Consider the following 21746-nt stretch of genomic DNA (forward strand, 5'->3'; position numbering starts at 1 on the left):
TACTGTTTAGTTAAAACTGTCATGCACTATAGAAACTGTATAGCATATTCTTTGGCGGGAAAAAGGAGATGGACAAACTAAGCGTGCAGGAAGCCCACTATAGCTAGCTTCAGATATACAAAATTCAAATTTAAATTATGAATTTAATATTTAGAGTAAATTATTATTATATTATTCTTATTATTAATAAATATTTGGGTTTGGGTTCACATAATTTACAAATGTATTCATATTCAATGTGCTAAGACCTTTCAGAGGGTAAAAATTTTTTGACTTGACCTTTTGACCTTGACCTTTGAATTTGATCCACAAAATTATCTTGTCCATAACTCTTGCAATTTAAACTTGGGTTTTCATGTTTCACAGTTGTGTCCTTTTTACAAGACTTACACTTTTTACCTTGACCTTTGAAGTGCATTTGAGAAAATTAAACGCTTCAGCCATAAGCTACAATACGGGGGCATCAGTGTTTCACAAAAAAAACCAACATTTTGTTCTACTTATTTCGGCAAACTTTGAACGCAAATCAATATATTCATTGATATTTTTCAAGTAACTTAATATAAGTAATTTAACAATATAATAAACATGATTTTAAAACAATTTAATAAAATGTTATTATAATAAAACGTTTAATTTCAAACAAGGTACATAAAAATCTTGCTTATTTGAATTGAACCCTTGCAGGAGTAAACTGAACAGCACTTTATTTTCACTGTAGCTGACGTTTATATTCACGTGCACTTGATGAATACTGTATTTTTCAGTTCAATACTAACAAAATTAATATACTTATTGATATTTGTTTTTTTTAAATTGCTGTTCTCCTGTTTTTGTGAAGGTAAGGGGCATTAAATCTTGGTCGTCTGTCCGTCTGTCAATCTGTCCGACTGTCACAGAAACATAAACATTGAACACATGAGGGTTGCCATAAAAGTTCGTGGACCAAGACGTTTTTAGACGGTGGCTATATATAGCCACAGGCTATTGCTGCTGGTCTGTGTAAACACATGGGGACCCTAGCGGCGATATTTGCAGTGTGAAAGTAGACATATTTCAATGTTTGAAAATAAAAGAGCTTGGCCCACGAAGGGTCAAAATATGCCCTATAAAATGGTCTTTTGGCCAAAAATTTTTTGCTTAATAGGTAGTCTAGGTATTGTACTTTATCAAAGTGGAAAAAATCCTGGAGTTCCATACTTGTATACCTGAGATCTATAGCCCCAAAATCATAGAAAATCGGGAATTTGCTTGATTTATCACATTTTGGGGGGCTAAATAGTCAAATTTTACATAGAGCACAGGCCTGCCCCAAATTTATTTAGGGTTCAATTTAAAACTAACATCAAAAGGTTTCTATTCATGAAAAAAATTTTGTGGGGCAGAAGTGTGCTCATACATGTACCTTAAAAAGAACATTTCCATATAAATCCGAATTTCCTCAGTTTTAACCCTTTTGCCCCTTTTAAATTATATGGTTATAGATTTTGTTAGAATATTAAACATTTTTCACAAAAAAGTATCATACTACGATTTTTTAGTTGTTCACTTGTATAGGTCCACTATTCAATGTTTTTTTTTTTTGGGGGGGGGGGCGCAGTTTACTGTAATTAGTTGATCCCACACTGGAGGTAAACAAATATTGTCGGACTTTTCTTTGAAGTCATGCGTATAAAACGTATGTATCATGCATCAGCAAAAGAAAAGAATACGTTAAAAAATACTAAATAAGAGCTACAGAACTTTTAAAAACCATTTATTTTGAAATTGTGTACAAATACTGAATGTATTCAAAGTCATATTCGCTATTGACGTACATTGTATATTGTTATTGTTTGGCATTGCTCAGTAAAATGGACAACATGAAATACGCACATGCATTTATAATTATAACACATAAAATTCTACATCTTCATCCTCATTTAAAACTATAGCTTTTCCTTAAACCATGTTTGTATACATTGATATATCAGCCTATTCGAACTACAGTCATGGAGATTTGGTCTACAGCAGGTGCGAAGTGAAAGTAAAGTTTTCAATAAATACCAAAAGCGACATAAAACGTTTTATGAAATAAATAAAGACACATTAATTTTATTTCTTTTTTAAATTGATACTCATACTGATTACATGTAGCTTTTGGGTCAATTCTGCAAGGAAAGCAAATCCTCTCTTTTCAGGCATTATAAGAGCTATGAAGGTCCTAGGAAGAAATATTGTGGGTTGGGGTTGCAGCCACGAACCACAAAAAATTCCAGGACTAGCAGGAATAAAGAACGTAAACGTATAATATTGTTTAGGGGATAAAGCCGCAATTTATCAATATTTATCTATCTTTTAGTGAAAATTGGCAATAGTAATTCAGGCTTAAAACACCCTAGTTCAGAAAAACTGGTCTTTAGATATATCTTTTACACTTACTTAAAATCACTATGTCAAGTTCAGGGCTCCCTTCCTCCCATTCGACGGTAAAAGGCGGACGACTTGAATACAAAACCGTTTCTTCTTCCTTTTTTTGGGGTGGGGGTTGGGGGGTCCAGCCTGCCCAAGTACTGATTGATTGTTAAGTAACACTTAACTTACAAAAATAGAATTAAAGTTTCCCTAAGATTTTTCACAGAGTCTGATTCCCGTACGATATTGCATTTGATTTGTTCATCTATTGTTTAGTATTATAAGGGGGGTGTTGATTGGAGAGAGGAATATACGTATCTAGCTGCCATGAGAGAAATAAAATACTATTACTTTGTACAGTACTACTTCTAGACTTTGATGAAATGCATGTGCATAATTATCTTTCTGTACACTAATTTTCACCAAATTCAAGGTTTAATATTTAATGGGGGCACAATTATTTACTGGTTTTAGAATAGAGGTGTCCAAGGCTAGGACAATCCCCACTTTGAGACAAAAAAAAATTCAACTCTTATTGTAAGAATTCATGATATGATGTTTTTCAATAATTGCATTGTCAGAGTCATCTTTTACAAATCTCCCTCTTTTATTTTATTAAATAACTTATTGATTATATAATTTCATTTTTCACTTAGGTTTGTTTTAAGGTTGTGAAAAAAAATTCTCACAAGAATCGAACTCTATCCAAAGCTCAAGGTTGGGCATCATACCGAACCCGTTTTTTCTCTTAACCTGAACATGTTAACCACTACGTTACGAGGGCTTTTTGTCATCAATGTATGTTAGAGTGCTTTAGGTAAATTGAGTTGTTGAATTAAAAATCTTTCCATTAATTGCTTTTTATATTGAATAGTTTCGGACTCCATTTTTTGAAAACGTAAAATAGATTCTACAAAGACAATTTCTACCCATGACCTTTTCCCGGTAAATATGCGTAAGTTCTGCATGTCAACTTTACAAAATATCAATTAAGTCATTCAATGAAATAAATAAATCAAACGTGTTAAAGATGACATAACTGAAAACATAATTTTAGAAAAATAAAACTTTTCCGTGAATTTTCGAAATTAAGAAATACAATGTCTCGGAGCGGGAGATTAAATTGTCCTCACCTTTTACGCCCTCTTTCCTGTATAAGGCATTTGCAGATTGAATTAATAGCTATAATTTCAGATCCAGTCATTTTTTTTTTATTTAATAGAAGTTTATATCTTTGTCTTCCAATAAGATGTATGAATATGCTTAACTTTGGTTTCATCATGCTTTTTTTTCCAAATATATACCTAGTCATTGAAAATGGTTTAGCCCCCCACTTTCCACAGGCACGTTGCAGTATAGGTTAAAAATGAGGAAAGTGGTCGTGTTTGGAAAAAAAATTGGTACTGAAGTTCTAACTCCCCCCCTCTCCCCCCTACGGAATAGGACTTTCGTCTTTGGGAAATTGGCTTTTTCCTTTTTTTTTTTTTTTTTTGCTTGTCAGGTTTTTTTTAAGGTATTCTTAAGGTAAAAATTCTTATACTTACCCCCCCCCCCCCTTTAATTTGCTTCCGACGCCAATATAATATTATATATTTGTATACTCACTAGTTTGCCACTATTGTCTTTAGAAATAAAGGCCTCTTAATATAAAGAGAGGCATATAGGAAAAGTAAAACTTTCGGCTATCACAAGTTAATGATTTTTCTAGCTCATCATACTCAAAGGTGTGTTTAACCTCAGTGATATCGTTATCATAACAGTCCACAATAATGAATTTGTGGTGTATAGTAAAATTAATGTCCGGTAATGTCTGGCAACTTTTAGTGATCTTTTAATTTTTTTACATTATTTTTTTTAATTTCTGAACAGCGTAACTTGGAACATCGCCCATGATGATGACTATCAAGTTCCAGATTCTTTTATGCGAATATTCAGAGGGTTTAATGTTGAAAATGGTGGCTTAATAGTTAATAACGAAATTGTATCTGTTGATAATGGTGTTACATGTTGTAGAAAATGGCTAAGAGTTTATTTTCTTAACAATATAGCGAATGTTTCGGCAAAACTGCTTACAAGAATATCTTTTTGCAATCAAAATTCCATGCAAATTGAATTGAAGGTTTTTTTTTTTTTTTTTAAATGTTCATTGGTTTGGAGGATATTTGTGCATTCTTGCAGTCATTTTTCAAATATTACATACATAAGAGTTCGCAAAATTACTTTAAACAGACGAAAATGATTGTTATGAATGGGGTGCAAGCGAACTCTCATAGATGACTTATTTGGAAATAAATCCCGTTATCTTATATTTGTCCGTAACAGAGTAGGGGGGGGGGTCAATATTATTTGCCTAGTTTTGATACGTACATTTTTATTTAGATGATACCCATGGCTAAAAAGATTAAACATTGGCAAATTCCTGCATTAAATGAAAGTTAGAGGAAGCCACCCACCCCTAACGGAATAGAACTTTTTGAGGACGTGTAGTCACAGGGGCCAGTGATTACTAGTATATTTACTTTTTATATATTAACTATATAAATATGTATTTATATACAAACACGAAGCAAGAAATATCCCTTTTGTTGTATTTAGTGAAGAGGTAAAATAAAACATAGTATTACCGACCCCTGTGGACGCAGTTTATCAGGAGGATCGTTGCTGCATGTTAAATTTTTGTGGAGGTTTTCTCCTCCACCCCAACCCAAACTTACATTCAAAAACATTGCTATTGGTCCTTGCATTGTTAGAATCGCACAAAATATAACTGGCCACGTGCTTCTATTAAACTGATAATGTCATACCTGGTAGTCAATTATCCATTATCAAGTCATTTTTGTGTTTATAATCACATAATTTTTATTGTCCTATATGACGTTACGTCACGTTATACCAATTATGACGTTCCGTTCACAATTTTCTAGTAAAACAATGCCATACTGCAAACTCTCTTAAAGAAAAAGTAAATCAGATATCAAAAAGGGAAAAGAGTTCCATAAAGCTTGAAGTCTATTCTATCTATTATCAAAATTTCATTAATATTTTAGATGAGGCATTTTTTGACCATTCGTGGGCTTAACTCTTTATACCTGTATGCCACAATTGATATATATAGAACAATGCTGTAGTTAGTCAATGATCTTCATATAGACAAAATGATAAACAGATAATGTAATTACCCCCCCTTCCCACAAATTTCTGGGAAAATAAATTATTCGTCAATTTTTCCAAAAAGAAGATAAAAAGTGCAGATAACAAACAGTAGCCAAGTTAAATATTATTTAAAAAATAAAACGCAGGAGCAGTCCTGTAAAGCAAATTAAAAAGGGAACTTTCACTCGTTCTTTAACATTGAAGAGAATCCATCTTTTATTCCAAATCCATCGACCTGTATACCAAATCGAAATAAAGTTTTCTGATACTTTCTCTGATTATTTTCATAAAGTGCTATTGTTAAATAAAAAAAAATTTCAAACTTTAAAGATGATATCCAACAGTCTTTCCTTGTATAAAATATAAGCTGTGTCGTATTGATCACATCTTGATTGAAAAAAAAATCCAAGTCCCTTTCAAAAACAAATCTCACTTGCCCAATCTTTAATTAAATCGCAGCTAATGCAGAAAAAAATTATATAACCCGCTTACGCGGGTTATGTATTTTTTCTGCAACAGCTGCTTCCGTTCATTCCAGTAACAACAAACAAAGGAAAACATTTTATTGTTTATATTTATATCTGTTTAAATTATTATTTTAAGTAGGATTAAAAATATTAATCACGTGGAGTTGGGATATTATTTATGAAAAGAAATGAATTAAAATTTAGTGATGTAAAATTCGACACAGATGGACGGGAAATAGACATATGCCTTATGATAAACACAAAAAAATGGACTTAAAAATATTTATGCACCAAACATACTGAATGAAAGAAAATCATTTTTTAAACATCTGACCTTTAATAATTTAGATTATAAAATAATATGTGGTGACTTTAACTGTGCTATAGATAAAAATATGGATAGGCATCCAATTCCAGTTAAAATGATCCTAGTAAAGATGACCTCGATAAATTTCTTAGAGATAACGAACTAGAAGATATTTGGCGAGAAAGACACTTAGAGAGAAGATGCTATACGTTCCATAGATGTAATTCTAAGTCTAGAATCGATTATTTTCTTATTAGTGAAAATTTATCACATAAAATCAAAAATACAAGAAACACACATATTCCACTAAGCGATCATGATCTCATTTCGATAAAGTTACATGTAGAAGAAGTCGAACGAGGCCCAGGGGTATGGGCAATGAATGTAAAAACTATTTCAAGAGAAGATTTCAAGAAAACATTCACTGAATTTTGGAATATTCACAAATGAAGTCTAGAAAAATATGATAATGTTCATGAATGGTGGGATATGACAAAAAGTAAAATTAAATCAATCTGTATAGAGTTATCCAAAACCTATAATACTAGCAAGAAATCATGTGAAAAATTAGAAAAAGAAATTGAAAGCATAAAAAACAACCCTAATACGGATAAAGAATATTTGAATGCGATTGAGCAAAAATTAAAGGATATCTTGAAAGAAAAAACAGAAGCCGCAATTTTGAGATCTAAATGCAAGTGGTTTTCTGAAGGAGAAGTGCCCTCCTCGTATTTCTTTCAATTAGAGAAAAAAAATGGTGAAAACAAACTATGGGTAAGAATAAAATGTGATGACGGGACATATAAAACAAACATTGATTCTATAATTCAGGAACAAATAAAATTTTACAAAGAATTATTAAACACCGAAGGGTGCGACCCAGAAAGCGGAGATAAATTGTTAAAAGATGTTTATAGTAAACTTAACACTGAAGAAAAAGAATTGCTTGATCGCGATATAAATGAAAAAGAAATTCATAACGCAATAATGACATTAAAAATTAATAAATCACCAGGGGAAGATGGTATTACTTCAAATTTTTACCAAATTTATTGGGATATTATTAAAGACGAATTTTCCAATGTAATTAAACATATCTTTAACCACAATTTACTTTGCGTCTCCCAACCGAAAGGTATTTTGTCCCTAATTCACAAAGGGGGAGAACGCGAAAATATAAAGAATCGGAGACCTCTGACAATGTTAAATACAGACTATAAAATAATTGCAAAAATACTTGCTGAAAGATTAAAATCTGTCCTGCCAAAACTTATACATCCTGATCAAAAAGGTTTTGTAAAGGGAAGAAATATAAGCGATGCCAATAGAATTATACAAGATATTATTGATTTCGCAGATAATGAAGACTTAGAAGGTGCAATAATTTTTCTTGATCAACAAAAAGCATTTGATAGATTAGAATGGGAATGGTTAGACTCTACCTTAAAAAACTTTACTTTTGGAAATAAATACTGCAACTGGATAAAAATGTTGTTAATAAATGCAAAAACCTGCATTAAAACAAATGGGTTCCTCTCCAAATACTTTACAATATCAAGATCAGCTAGACAAGGGTGTCCTATAGCTCCCTTGCTATATGTATTACAAATAGAACCTTTGGCTTGCGCCACACGCCAAAATCCCAACATTAAAGGTATACATATTCCTAATAATAATCAGCATATTGAATGCAAAATCAATATGTTTGCTGATGATACCCAGTTGTTCAATAAAGACGAAGAATCTATAGAAGAATCCTTTAAAATCTTAGAAATATATGAAAAAAACAGCAGGTGCAAAAGTAAATTTTGCTAAAACAAAGGGCTTATATATTGGAAAATCAAGGGGTAAAAAACCTAAATTCAATAAAATTCAGTGAACCACAACGCATGTTAAAACTTTAGGTGTGAACCACGGATACGATATTGACATTGAAGCTATATGGATGGAAAAAATAGAAAGAATTACCAATTGCCTTCATGTTTGGAAAACTAGAAATTTGACATTTAAAGGAAAAACATTAATAATTAAAAATCTTGTAATTCCTATTATTGGTTATGAAATTGAAATGAGAGGCATACCAAATATTTACAGTAAAAAATTAATGACATTATCTGGTCTTATATTTGGGATCAGAAAGTAAACAAAGTAGATATAAATGTTTGTTGCCTTAGTAAAGCTGAGGGGGGATTAGATATGATAAATTGATTTACATTTATTAAAAGTAAACAAATTAAAACAATAAACAAAATAATGCACTCTGAACTTGAAAACTGGAATGCTATAGGAAAGCTCTGGCTAAAAAGTAAAGATATTCATCAAAAACAGGAATATTTTATTTGCAATTGTTCTGATCTTATGAACATATCTCTTAATAAACTACCAACATTTTATAAAAATGCATTATTGGCATACAGTGATTTTAGATCACACTTTCCACCAGAAAGCAAAGATGAAGTTTTGAAATGTCAGATTTTTGGAAATAAAGATATACAATTTCGAGGCAAAAGACTATATATAGAGTCTTTTATTAAATGTGGTCTACAAACTATTGGAGATATTTGGGATAATGATACTAAGACTTTTAAGACTAATGCGTACATATTTTCAAAACTTCTTGATAAAAGAAGTTGGATTTTTGAATACAGTAAAATAAAAACCGCTATACCTAAAATCTATCTTGACATTCTAGAAGGGAGCAATACTGTAAATAGAATAGATAATGAAATAAATAATTTTTTGTGATGTGCGATAATTTTTTATTTGTAAGAAAAACAAACAAGTTCATAAATTTTGAAGATATAAAACTCAAAGATATACAAAGAGTATTAAACAAAAATATCACTCCAAAATCCCAACAAAAATGGGAGAAACTGATGCAAATTGAAATTACATGGAAAAAGATTTGGGGCTCAACTTATGAAGTTAGGTTAAAACAAAAGATTCAAGAATTTCAATGGAAATGTTTGCATAACATTTTATACACTGAAGAAAAATTAAACAAAATGGGTTTTTCAAATGGTAATTGTTTTTTCTGTAAATCAAATATTGAGAGTCAGAAACATCTATTTTATGAATGTAAACATGTCAAACCACTTTTAGAATTGGTACAAAATATAATGTTAAAAATCTCTATAGTAAATTCAGTCAAAGTTGATGTATGTAATGTTTTATTGGGATTCGCAGGAGAACCCAAAAATGTTCGAATTGTATTAACACCTTGATTTATATATACAAGTGGTCAATATGGAAAACAAGAAACAGCATTAAGTATGAAAATAAAAATATTACAAATTCAGCACTCTTGAGTGACTTCAAGAAAGAAATGAAATCAATCCTTCAACTCCTAAGAAATAATAAGAGTAACTTCAATAGAAATTTAAAATTAACATTAGATATGCTTACAGACTTTGATTAACTGTTACTTGTTTTCCTAAGTACAGATTTATATAATAATACAATGCCGTTTTCATAGTTATATATTTACATTTTATTGTCATATTTTCACCCAAACTGATTCCATATTTATATATACGTATATTATTTGATTTATAAAATGTAAAATTAAAAGACTTTGTATCTAAATAATAAAGCACCCTGCGTGGTGCTGTAGGGATTATTATTATGTATTGTTATAGAGGGAGCTTAGTCAGGGCCCCATCCCTGGCAGCTGCCCAACTTATCAGCTGTTTATTGTTATAGGTCTGGGAAATAAATGAGGAAAAACAAAATTAATTATTGTGTTAATGATGCAAACGTCTTTGTACGTTTCATTGATGGAACGGCCACTGATCACGAAATCTGTACAGGTGATATGCCTAATGTAGTTTATGCAGGGATGAACGCAATGGGTTTTCTTAAGGAGGCTCATTACACACAAAAATTAAACCTCCATTGTTTCGACCGAATTACTTTTGGGTTGAATCGTATGGGCACCTCACTTATACGACCCTGACCTTTAAAACGCTTTAAAAATAGATGAAACATGCGGTGTTATAAACAGTGAAAACAAAGTAACGGATTCATTTTACATACACCAAGAGGGATTACTTTTTAGCAGAAACAAAAGAAAACAACAGCCAAATCTTCGCCAAACAAGAAATGTGCAATTTCTGACATGTCGAAGCAGTGGGCTCTATCAATCAACGTGTTTGCATGGAGGAAATTCGAGTTTAAATCTACAACCTTGTTGAAATTAAAAATGTTATTTACTTGCACAATTTACTGTGTTGGTGTTAATCTATACATTTGCTTTATTGATTTAAATATATATTATGGAAGTTTAAAGCTTTATTTTGAAATTTAGATGTAATGTTCAAACGTTCCTTTGTGTTTTGAGTCTTGGGTAATTAGGAAAGATAACTCTTGAAAAAGGACTTTTTATACCAAATATTTTTCGAAATTGAAATTTTCATTTCGTTAAAACATTTTTCTTTCAATTTGTCATTAGCAATTCATTGAAATACATACCTTGTCTCTTCAGAACTCATTTTTAAAATATTTTATGCGCAGATTAAAAAGATAATGACATTTATTGTTTTTTAGAAGAAAATTATTTTTTCTAATAAAATTAATATTACGTATGATGAAGTATTTTCATTGTGTGTACTTGTCTAAAGAAGATGTTCATCATTTGACACTGAAAGTTTTGAAATTCTGAAAACAATAAACTTGAAATAAAACATTTTACTAAAATAAAAAGAAAGTTATAAAATTCTCTAAAAAATATTTATGATATCAATATCTCCATTTGGATATTTGGCATCTACATGATAAGTGGTGCTGTCATGACATCTAAAATAAACTGTGGATGTAATGAGCCACCTTAAGAAATAAAGAAGAAAATGTTCAGTGGATGTAAATATATTGTTATATTTTCATTATTTTCATTTATATATTTTTTGCATAAATCCTTTGTATCTTTCTTAGTTTTGAGTATTAAGCATACATATTTTCTATCTTGAAAATTTAACAAGTTTCAATACCAAAGAGGGCACTGAAATTAAGAATATTTACACTATTTCCTCTGTTCCTCTATGGTGTATGTTTTTTATTGTTTTATGGACTTTTAATCTTGAATACTGTTCTATCTGTAATATCCATAAGTTACATTAAAGACGTCCGAAAAACCTGGTGAATGTAAAGATATAAAGAGGATTTCACATAATTTATAGCTGGATATGAGTTTTATCGAACGAGTTGTGTTTTTTAATCCCCGAGCCTTGTAGAGGGGATGAAACCACACAACGAGTTAGATAATCGTTATATCCAACTACAAATCATTGGGGGAATCTTTTATCCCATGTTTTACACTTCACAACCAGTGTTCTACATTGGACTCTATATAGCTAGGACTCCACTTCATTTACTTCATCACGTTAATGCAAAAAAACCTCTGTGAAGTCACAACTGCACTTTACTGTGGGATATCAAAAAAAAATTTAATGAGTCATAATCACGAGATAAAGTGGTAAACATGGGATAAATAAAAATACCAAAGTAGTATGTTAGTTTTTTTTATTTCTCATTCTATCTGCAATAAATAAGTAATATAAATCATAACAAGAGGCCCATTGGCCATATCGCTCACGTGAGCAATTTGGCTAGAAAAAAGCAGAAATCAGTTTATTATTAAAAAGTTTAAACCCGATAGCGGTCCCAAACAACCCTTAAAAGGGAGAGGGTATGATTTGAACAAACTTGAATCTACACTAACTAAGGATGCTTGCATACTTCTTTAACTATATCTGTGGCTAAAATATTGCCCTTTACATTTGAACTGACATTGTGGTCCTGCTCTACCCCCAGGGGTCATGGCTTGAATAGAATTGAATCTACGCTACCTGAGAATGCTTCCATATGAATAGGACTAATCATGGTTTTGCTATTCTTGAACAGGTTTTTTCTACATGTTTCTATGTAAAACTTAGCTTCCATGTTATGGCCCCGCCCTACCCTCAGAGGTCATGATTTGAATGTCCACTACCTGAGGATGCTTCCATAACAAAATGATCAATCATGCCTGTGCTATTCTTGAGAAGAAGATTTTTAAAGAATCTTCCTATATATTTCTATGTAAAACTTTGATCGGCCATTGAAGCCGCGCTCTACCCCCAGGGGTCATGATTTGAACAAATCTGAATCTACACTACCCGAGGATGCTTCCATATAATATGATCATTCATGCCTATGCTATTTTTGAGATTTGTAAAGAATTTCCCTATATATTTCTATGTAAAACTTTAATTGGCCACTGTGACCCCGCCTTACCCCGGGGGTCATGATTTGAACAAACCTGAATCTACACTACCTGAGGATGTTTCCCTATAAGTTCATCTTTCTTCGCACATTGGTTCTCGAGAAGAAGATTTTTAAAACATACCATCAAACTTTCACTATTTTTGAATTATCTCCTCGATCCTTGAATACTTAATAAAGCGTGACCCTTTATTTGAATAAATTTTATTCAACTTCACCCAAGGATACTTTGTGCCAAATGTGGTTGAAATTGGCCCAACAGTTCAAAGTTTTATACTAAAATTATTCAACAATTCCCGATATTCGGTAATGTCAACTTTACGTCAACTTTCAACGTGTACATGTACATAATTTAGTTTTCGTGACATATAGATATAGAAAACATTATTTAAATTTCATTTGATTGACATTATATCTGTACAATATTTATATTAAATTTAACAATACTTCAACATAGATTATTCTGTAATTCTGTAAACAAAATAGGAATTAAGGACAAATGATACAAACAAAAAATGGATGCCTGAATTGGTATATATTTATTGGTCTAATTTCAGTGAAAATTATGCAAATGATAAATTTGTAGAAATGAAGAAATTGTAAACCTTCTATGATGTTCAAAATTCAACCTCCTTGAAACTACCCTTATTAATCTATACAAAAAGATTCACTTCAAATCGCATATAAGTGAAAATTTGAATGAAGAAATAAAAACTTCGTGGTGAAACCTAATCATTGAACTCAATAAAGCATGATTCAATTTATTTTTTTTTTAATTTTTGGACAAAAGTTGGTTTGTTTCATCTGTCAATAAGTAAAATACAGTTTTAGCAAACATGTTTATAACGAATTGTCGCGTACAACGAAGTGATGTTAATTCCCCGACACTTCAAAATATATATTTTACACCTTATGTATATGACGAATTACACATAAAACGAAATTAGATTTCCCATACCTGGCACTTTCTTATAAGCATGTATTACTGTTATTGTTTCGATATATGAATAGATGAATGGAACTATTTATACTTTGCTATTCTTAACCACGACGGATATTACTTTTCTGACACAGATAAGGGTAATAATAATTACACTTGATATCATGCCACTTCCAATTGTCAGCCTTTTGTGCGACAATACAGTTTTCCTTCCTTCCTAGTTTTCCTGGCTGTCCATATGCCCAGTTGTCAACCACCACTCTGGAGCCATTTGACTCGTATACATAGACACCTTCTTGAAGGATATCAGTCACCCCAATCCATGTAAAATTATAGTCTTTAAAAGAAACATTGAAATCATAATTATATAATATATTTACCAATATTTTTTAGATAAATTGATATTGATGTTTACATCAATATTTTACTTTAATTAATATTGCCTGACAACAACATTTATGAGCTACATAAAACAAAAATGTATACTTTTTTCAAAAATAATTCTGCGATAACTTACTAGCAATATCTAAAAGATGATTACCATAAAATAATGGGTACATCTTCCTTTGATATATCGTATGTGTTTATAACAGTTATTGTAACATTTGGTTTTAACGTAAAATATGGATTATGAAAAAAAAATTTAAGATCCTCTATTATAATAAAATGCATAGCAAATCTGACCAGAGAATCTATATAAATAATAAGTTTCAAATAATTTTAGGCGATTATCAGATATTTTTGAAGCTGTTACTTTGGTGTGTATTTTTATTTTTCACACTAAGAACAGAGAAAAATGCTGAATATGTGAGTAGTGTTTAGAAAAGTTACCGCGTTTAAATAACTCCAATTCAATTGCTATCCTGTCCCTTACATCTATATTCTCAAGAAGATTTCCATCAATCAGCTGTTCTGAAAGTACATTTTAAGACTGAAAACTTCCTCCAGAATTCAAACCTTTATTTTAAGAAAACATAAACATATACTTTATGATTATTCATTCAAAATTCTCTGAGAAAAAGAAGACAGAAAAAGCACAGGAATTACATGTCCTTCAAATCAGCATTCAGATATAATTAATGACGATGTTTAAAAATCAACAGAAGTCACTTTCATTTCTTTATCAGCTCAGTATATACTGCAAGAGAATTCAAAAAAAACTTTTGTTTCAGATTTTAATATTTTACAAACGGTATAACAAAAAAGGACAACTACAGCTACATGTATCTCATTGTTAACTTACCTTATTCAGGACTATAGTAATACTCCGCAATCACATAACGAATCCGACTCCAAGCTTATTTAAAAACAAGAACTGCTTCAGAATGGTGACAGATAATGTAACAAAGATTCCATTAATCCTGTTTTAAGTCACCAATGGATCGATAAAATGACCTTTTCAGCAAATATAACTCATTTTGCCGTATTGTAGCTCACATATTTATTAACAACTGATCGGTTTCTTTTTTCAAGATATTTATTTCTACGAATAGTCCATGTATCGCATTAATATATATAGGCTTACGGGGTGTGTGACCGATTGACAGGGGATACTTACTTTTTTTCAGGCACCCCAGTGCACCTTTTGAATTTCAGGGGGTCAGCTTTTTATGTCATATTCATAGATTTGCATTGTTTTTATTAATATTTCTTTATTCTTCAGATTAATCGCAGTTTGTTTGTTTGTTATCCTCAACATGTTCATTATTTAGCTAACGTTACAAAAAAGCTTGCTTGCCCTCCTGCGAAGCAGAAAGAAATTATTGAATCATTATTTAGGTTGGAAAATATTATTTAACACAATTTTAACTAATTTTTTGACGGGATGAGAAAAATAAAAATAATTAAAAAATAAAAGAAAATATATGCTGTTCTGGACTGTAAAAATAGTCTTCAGTCGTGTCATTTAAGTAAACAAATTTTTCTCACCACTGCTTTATGGAAAGTCAGGGCATTGTTTGAAAAAGATAACTCTTTGTTTCTAAATGGATCCACTCTCCGCTTAATTCTGCTGATTATAAAAAACATAATTGTACATTATTAGACAAAATATCTTTAATTTTCTTTCGAAACGTGTTAAAATGTGAATAAGCACGAAGCCAAAAAGAAAAAAGAAGATAATTGTAGTACATGTAGATACATGTCAAGGGCTCGTGAATAATATTACTCCCTTTTATCTTAATGGTACGGATATAAATAAAGAATATCTTGATCAACAGTACAGTTGCGATTTATTTTTTGTTTTGCGATCTGATGTTGAAGAAGCCTTATGCTATACTAAGAACTCGCGAAAAATAGGGAATATAAATTAATGTCCTGGCACATAAAATATTTCTTATTGCACAATGGCCAAGTAAATTTTGAATTTACAAGAGGGAGGTAAATGCAAAATTTATCATGTTGTAAATTTGCATTTACCTCCCCCTTAGTAAATTTAAAATTTACATGATACGTCTCCATATGAAAGAAATAATTAAAGGGGGGTGTTAAACAGCAAACAAAAAAACAATAAAGATAGAATAATTCATTTTAGACCACGTGATCCCAGGCTTAATTGTTTTTTGAATATGACTTCATTGCATCCTTTATTATTAATCCCTTTCCTAGCTACAGTAAAATAGAAACAGGCAACTTACGGTTCAATAAATTCTGTTGTTCTTTTAGTTTGTCAAATTCTTCCTTCCAGTTATCGTCTTGTTCTGTCAAGAGAAGATAAGATTATTTAATCTTTAAATGTACACGAATTTTCGTATTTGATTCTATATCCCTTTGGAAGATAATTTTGTATTTCATGCATATAACTCTTTAAAATTTGCCTGATGTTGAGAATTTATTAATATAACTCACGACTTATATTTTGAATTCGATCCTGAACATAGCCCTCCTGTTGTTTGAACAGCATTTCTCGATCTATAAGTCATCAAAAGCAGAAGAGCAAATGAACAAAAAATGCTGGATATATGAAAAATATACTGTTTGATTTTATATTGCTTATCTTCCCATTCAGATTTTTTTAAATTTATATAGAGACATCATCCCTATAAATACATTTTTTCAGTGGGAGGCACTGTAGCTCTCCAGTCTGACAATATATTTTTTCGAAGAGCTACAGTTCTGCAGTTACGTCATCATATGCCGGTTTGGAGCTTCCAATTTAAATCTATTCTCGACACAAAGAACCATTGAGCGAGGGTCCTTCATCGTACCAGCGCCTACCGTGACAAGGGGCATACATACGTTTTAAAGGTCATAGTCGAATTGTATTTATTGAATTTATCATAACACGTGTATCAATCGAAAGCGTGTTTATCTAGTGTATATGAAGAGTGTCGGTCTGATTGGTTAAAGTTTTTATAGAATATATTGTTCTACAGGTATTCTGCAACAGTTGAAGCAAGCACGCTTTAGGACATGAAAGATTTGAATGGCTTCCGAAGGCTTTTTCGCAGTGCAGTCAGACATTCTTCCGCCCATCTAGCTACCCTCACAAGTATCATGTTTGTTTTATTAATTATATTTTTTTTGTAGATTTTATGAGTTGTCAAGAAGGAAAATTGGAAATGTGTATTTTGTATCTAATATTAAACTGCACTTACGAGCGGCCCTCTGTATCTATTATATACGTGTTGGTATTTATTTTATGAATAATTTATGTTCGTTTGAATTGAAACGAATAAGAACATAAAGACCCAGGGCTTTAACCTCTGATGCCGACCGCTTGTCGAAGGAACAGCCACTAAGAATGCTTGCGTCTTTGGTTTGCTGCGACGCCGCAATTGAGAATCGAACCAGGGCATCCCGGTCACAAAACGAACGCTCTACAAATAGGCAACTGTGAAATATATAGAATTCTTCTACGATTATAGCCGATATCAAAGAAATGCCGCGGACATTATTCTCCAATAAATCACGAACATCATCTAAAAATTATCAGATCACAAACACATATCAAACATGTGCAGTTGAAACGTACATTTGACTTAAGAATGAAATACTTATTTAGACCACACCGATGTGTCGTTTTTTGAAATTTTAACACTGTAAATTGCATAAAGTCGCCGATGAATGTAATTAAGTTTCTAAAGCTAAGCGGGGCTGTTTCAGGGACCTCCCTATGTCATGTTTATAAAAGAGTTAAAATAGGAAACTGATTTTGTAATTGTATATTCAAAAAAATTCTTCTATATAAGCTACAAACAGATGTATGATTAATAAAAAGGCTAATTTCAATGCAGCGAAAGCAAAAATCGTCTGCATTCTATTCACAGGTAAACAAATTTACACTCTGGTGTTAAATGGAACATTGTTATCGTAGCATGGTGATCTAATTCTTTTCTCTAGATATAGAAACGATCAGTCTTATTTTAAACTGCTAATGCATGTAGTAGAATAGAATTAAAGTCCTTGTTGTCGTGAATGATGCAGAATAACCTCCTCGGTCTCGAAATGTTGTTTGAAATATAAAAGCCTCGGCTTTTATCTTTCAAACAACATTTCTCGACCTTGGAGGTTATTCTGTAACATTCACAAAAACGTGGACTCTATGTCTTAAACATATAATAGTTATAATAATAATATTAGTGCATGTTCAACAAATAATTATAGCAATCGATTTACAGACAGAATAAAAAATACCAATTTCAATGTACCATTACGTATTGAGAATTTGTTACTTATTCTACTTGTAATATCCTATTAATACATTTATGAGGAATGATTAAGTGGTCTATTTTTTGAATAATTACTTTCGTAAATGTCTTTTTGTTTCAACTAGGAATTCATAGTTAATTCGAACTCCAAGCGTTATAGTTTTCATTCAAAATCCAAGACGGCAAATCAAATTAATAATTTTTTTTGGAAAATTCCTTATAATTTGTAAACATTTATATTATGCAGAATATGGAAAAATTCAATGAATTTAAAAATAAATGAGAGCATCCTTTAAAATTGATTCTGGAAGTCTTTAAATCCTAACTTGCGCAAAAATAATTGAGTCTTGGACACTTACAAATGTACTTATAAGAAGCAGATATTTATTTCTCTTTTTTGTTTACTAGTATACGAAAAAAAAAATCAAGGAAAATTGTTTACTTAAATTTCATATTCTTGCAAAAAATAACTAATGAATTAAATAAAACACTGTATAAAATTTAAAATGACCAAATATAAGGGAAAATAAAACACACCTTTACTTTTATTTTTCTCAACACTAAAGAGGACAGTCATCGTTGTGAGTCCGGCAGTGAGAGCGATAAATAGGAATACCAAGATGACAGTTCTTAGATACGTCTTCAAAGTATTATATTTCCTGGAGTTTTCATTTTTTCTAACAGATTTCCACGGCTTTAAAAGCATTGAATAAATGAACAAAGGCATTATAAATAATATAGATGATTAATCAAAGAACAAAATGAAAGATTTTAATTGAAAACAGAAAAGTGACTCGAGCTAGAAAAAAATCATACATTTAAATGCTATAAAAATTAAGTTGATAGATTAATTTGAATAATTACCTGCTCAAATCTATGGACGTCTTCAGGTTCCTTGAAATTAAATAATAAATAAAAGTGAAAACAAGATAGAAATATCCAATAAAAATATTATTTAACAAGATACTATCAAATCATTCTTTATATATGTTGTTGAAAAAAAATATTCAATTTTCATACTCATGAAATCATACTTTAGAAATGAGCTGTATTTTTCTTTATAATAGTTTACGTGTATAGATAATTTCTTTTTTTTTATGTCAACATAAATATTTTTCTGGTGAATAACTAACCATATTTAACACCAAAAGAGTCCACAATTGTATAATATATAAATAAATATCAACTGATGGAGTGATAAGTCAGTGATCAAATATGATAGATAAGTCAGTATAAAGAGTTTCTGCATGTGCAAACGTATGTCGAAATACAAAAATGGAAACAATTTGTAGAGAATTATGTACCATTGCCTCATATGAATGGTTGCCACGGGTTTCAAAAGATGTATGTTCATATTTGTTTTGTGGAACTACTTATAAAGAAAAGAATAAAAATGAATTGCATAGTTGATATTTTTCTTGGATTGCATTGCATTTAGTTTTGCGCAAATTGAAAAGTAAAACAATATACATTATTTGCTGAAATGAATGTATTTTTTAAATACACAGTAAGAGCAAAAAAGAATGTTTAATATTGAACATCGACTTGTGATGTTCTTAAATGCATGAGTGTAGTTGAACTGAAATCAAAGGAAAAGATAAAATAAATTCATAAATTATATAAAAGATAATATAAGTTTTAAAAAATCACATATTCACTAGATGAATTTTCGTTTCCCTTTGTCATTCTGTCCCTATATCCGTTCATTTATTGTCGTAATTCCTGTAAAATAGTTAATGATTTCATTTCACATTCAGGAAAGAAAACATTACTTTCCTGTACCAGTTCCTAACAATTATCTAGTTTTATTAATACTTGACACTAATAACATAATTATTTGCATATACGTAGCAGATATATTTGTAAGTATTTCTGTTGACATATTTGGTTACCCTGAGCATATAAGCGTATATTACATACACATTTAGACCCCGTGAGGATCCGGGTTAGAATAGATCCTCAGTACCCCCTTGCTTGTCGTAAAAGGCGACTAAATGGGGCGGTCCTTCGGATTAGACCGTATAAACCGAGGCCCCGTGTCACAGCAGGTGTGGCACGATAAAGATCCGTCCCTGCTCAATGGCCCTGAGTGCCGAGCAAAGGCCCAAATTTGCAGCCCTTCACCGGAAATGGTGACGTCTCCATATCAGTGAAATATTCTGGAGAGGGACGTTAAACAGTATACAATCAATCAATCAATACATATACATTTAGCGATATGTTTGTAGAAAGTAAAATATAATGGACAAAACAGTTTAAGACTTTAAATATCAGGAGCCAATTTCGTTAAACAACACAATCAATCAATATTAAATATCTTTATTGGCTAATTTTCTTTTTTCCCTCATTAAATGCAGATATTTCCCATTGAAGCAAAACAAATATAAATAATAATATTTATGATTGAAAAAAAAATTACTAAATGATTATTTAATTTTTAGCTAAAAACTTAAAAATAATGTATATTTTGTCTTTAAAATATTGGACGATAAAACGCTTTTATATGCTTAAATGTGTTCGTCTTTTTTTCATTCTAACAATATATAATTTACCAATGACGTTTAGTTGAGACAATGCAACAATCTTTAGTTTATGTTAAATGTTTTAAACGTCTATAAAATAAATTCAATTAAACATTATTAAATGTTGTAATTTTCATTCGATTTATTTTTTATATATCTTTTGCACATAATATCTGATAATATGATACCACATATAAAATATATGGACACAGAAACAGTACTTTTGGATCAGCACTCGTACAAATGTATGTAACAAAAAGATACATTCAATGTAGAAAATATATTTACCTTTTTATTATTAATATCCAACCTTTTACCAGGACGCTTAGGGAGCTTAATCAAATTTAAACTAAAACAAAGAGGAAGAAAATATCAAATGAATGAGTGCTTTTTACTTTTTGACCGAAACATTATAGGACGTTTGAACTCTTCTTGTATGGGAACATAAATAAACAGGAAGCACTTAAAAATAATGTGTACACATTTAAAAGTTCAGACATGCATAAGCCGCACTATAATGTTCTTTTTTTTAAATAAGTATTACTTAAAGTAATTTCATTCACATCTTTTATTTGATCAATCTTGACGTTAATTGCAAACAATAGATTTCGTTGCTCTGAAAGATGAAAGTGTGATGGAATTTAGAACTTGAATATGATTCTTATTGTACAAAAAATGATTTCTTCTCCATATTTGTCAGTAACTAATCCCCTGTGTATCTTAAATAAGAATTAATGGGAGATTGAAAGAATATTATGCGCTCAAAATTATTAAACCGAACCACTTATTTTTAAAAAATGCATTTTTATCGCACAGGGAAACATTTAAAGTATTTTTCATTCACAATGACTATAGTATTGAAAATTGACAAAATGCTCACAATGTAAATTCTACACGTGCAAAGACATACCGGTAACTAGAGATTCAAAATTCAATCTTCATGTTTTATTTTTACCTTCTCAATGCAGAAAAAATTATAAACAAAAATTTAAAACAGATGGTCTCTTGGAAGTGAAATTTGTTGTTATAACCAAGTACAAGAACAGTCAGCAGTTA

The sequence above is a fragment of the Saccostrea cucullata genome, unplaced genomic scaffold (assembly GCF_032062105.1).
Source record: "Saccostrea cucullata isolate Sc308-1 unplaced genomic scaffold, CSIRO_AGI_Scuc_v1 ctg554, whole genome shotgun sequence".
Classification (NCBI taxonomy): domain Eukaryota; kingdom Metazoa; phylum Mollusca; class Bivalvia; order Ostreida; family Ostreidae; genus Saccostrea; species Saccostrea cuccullata.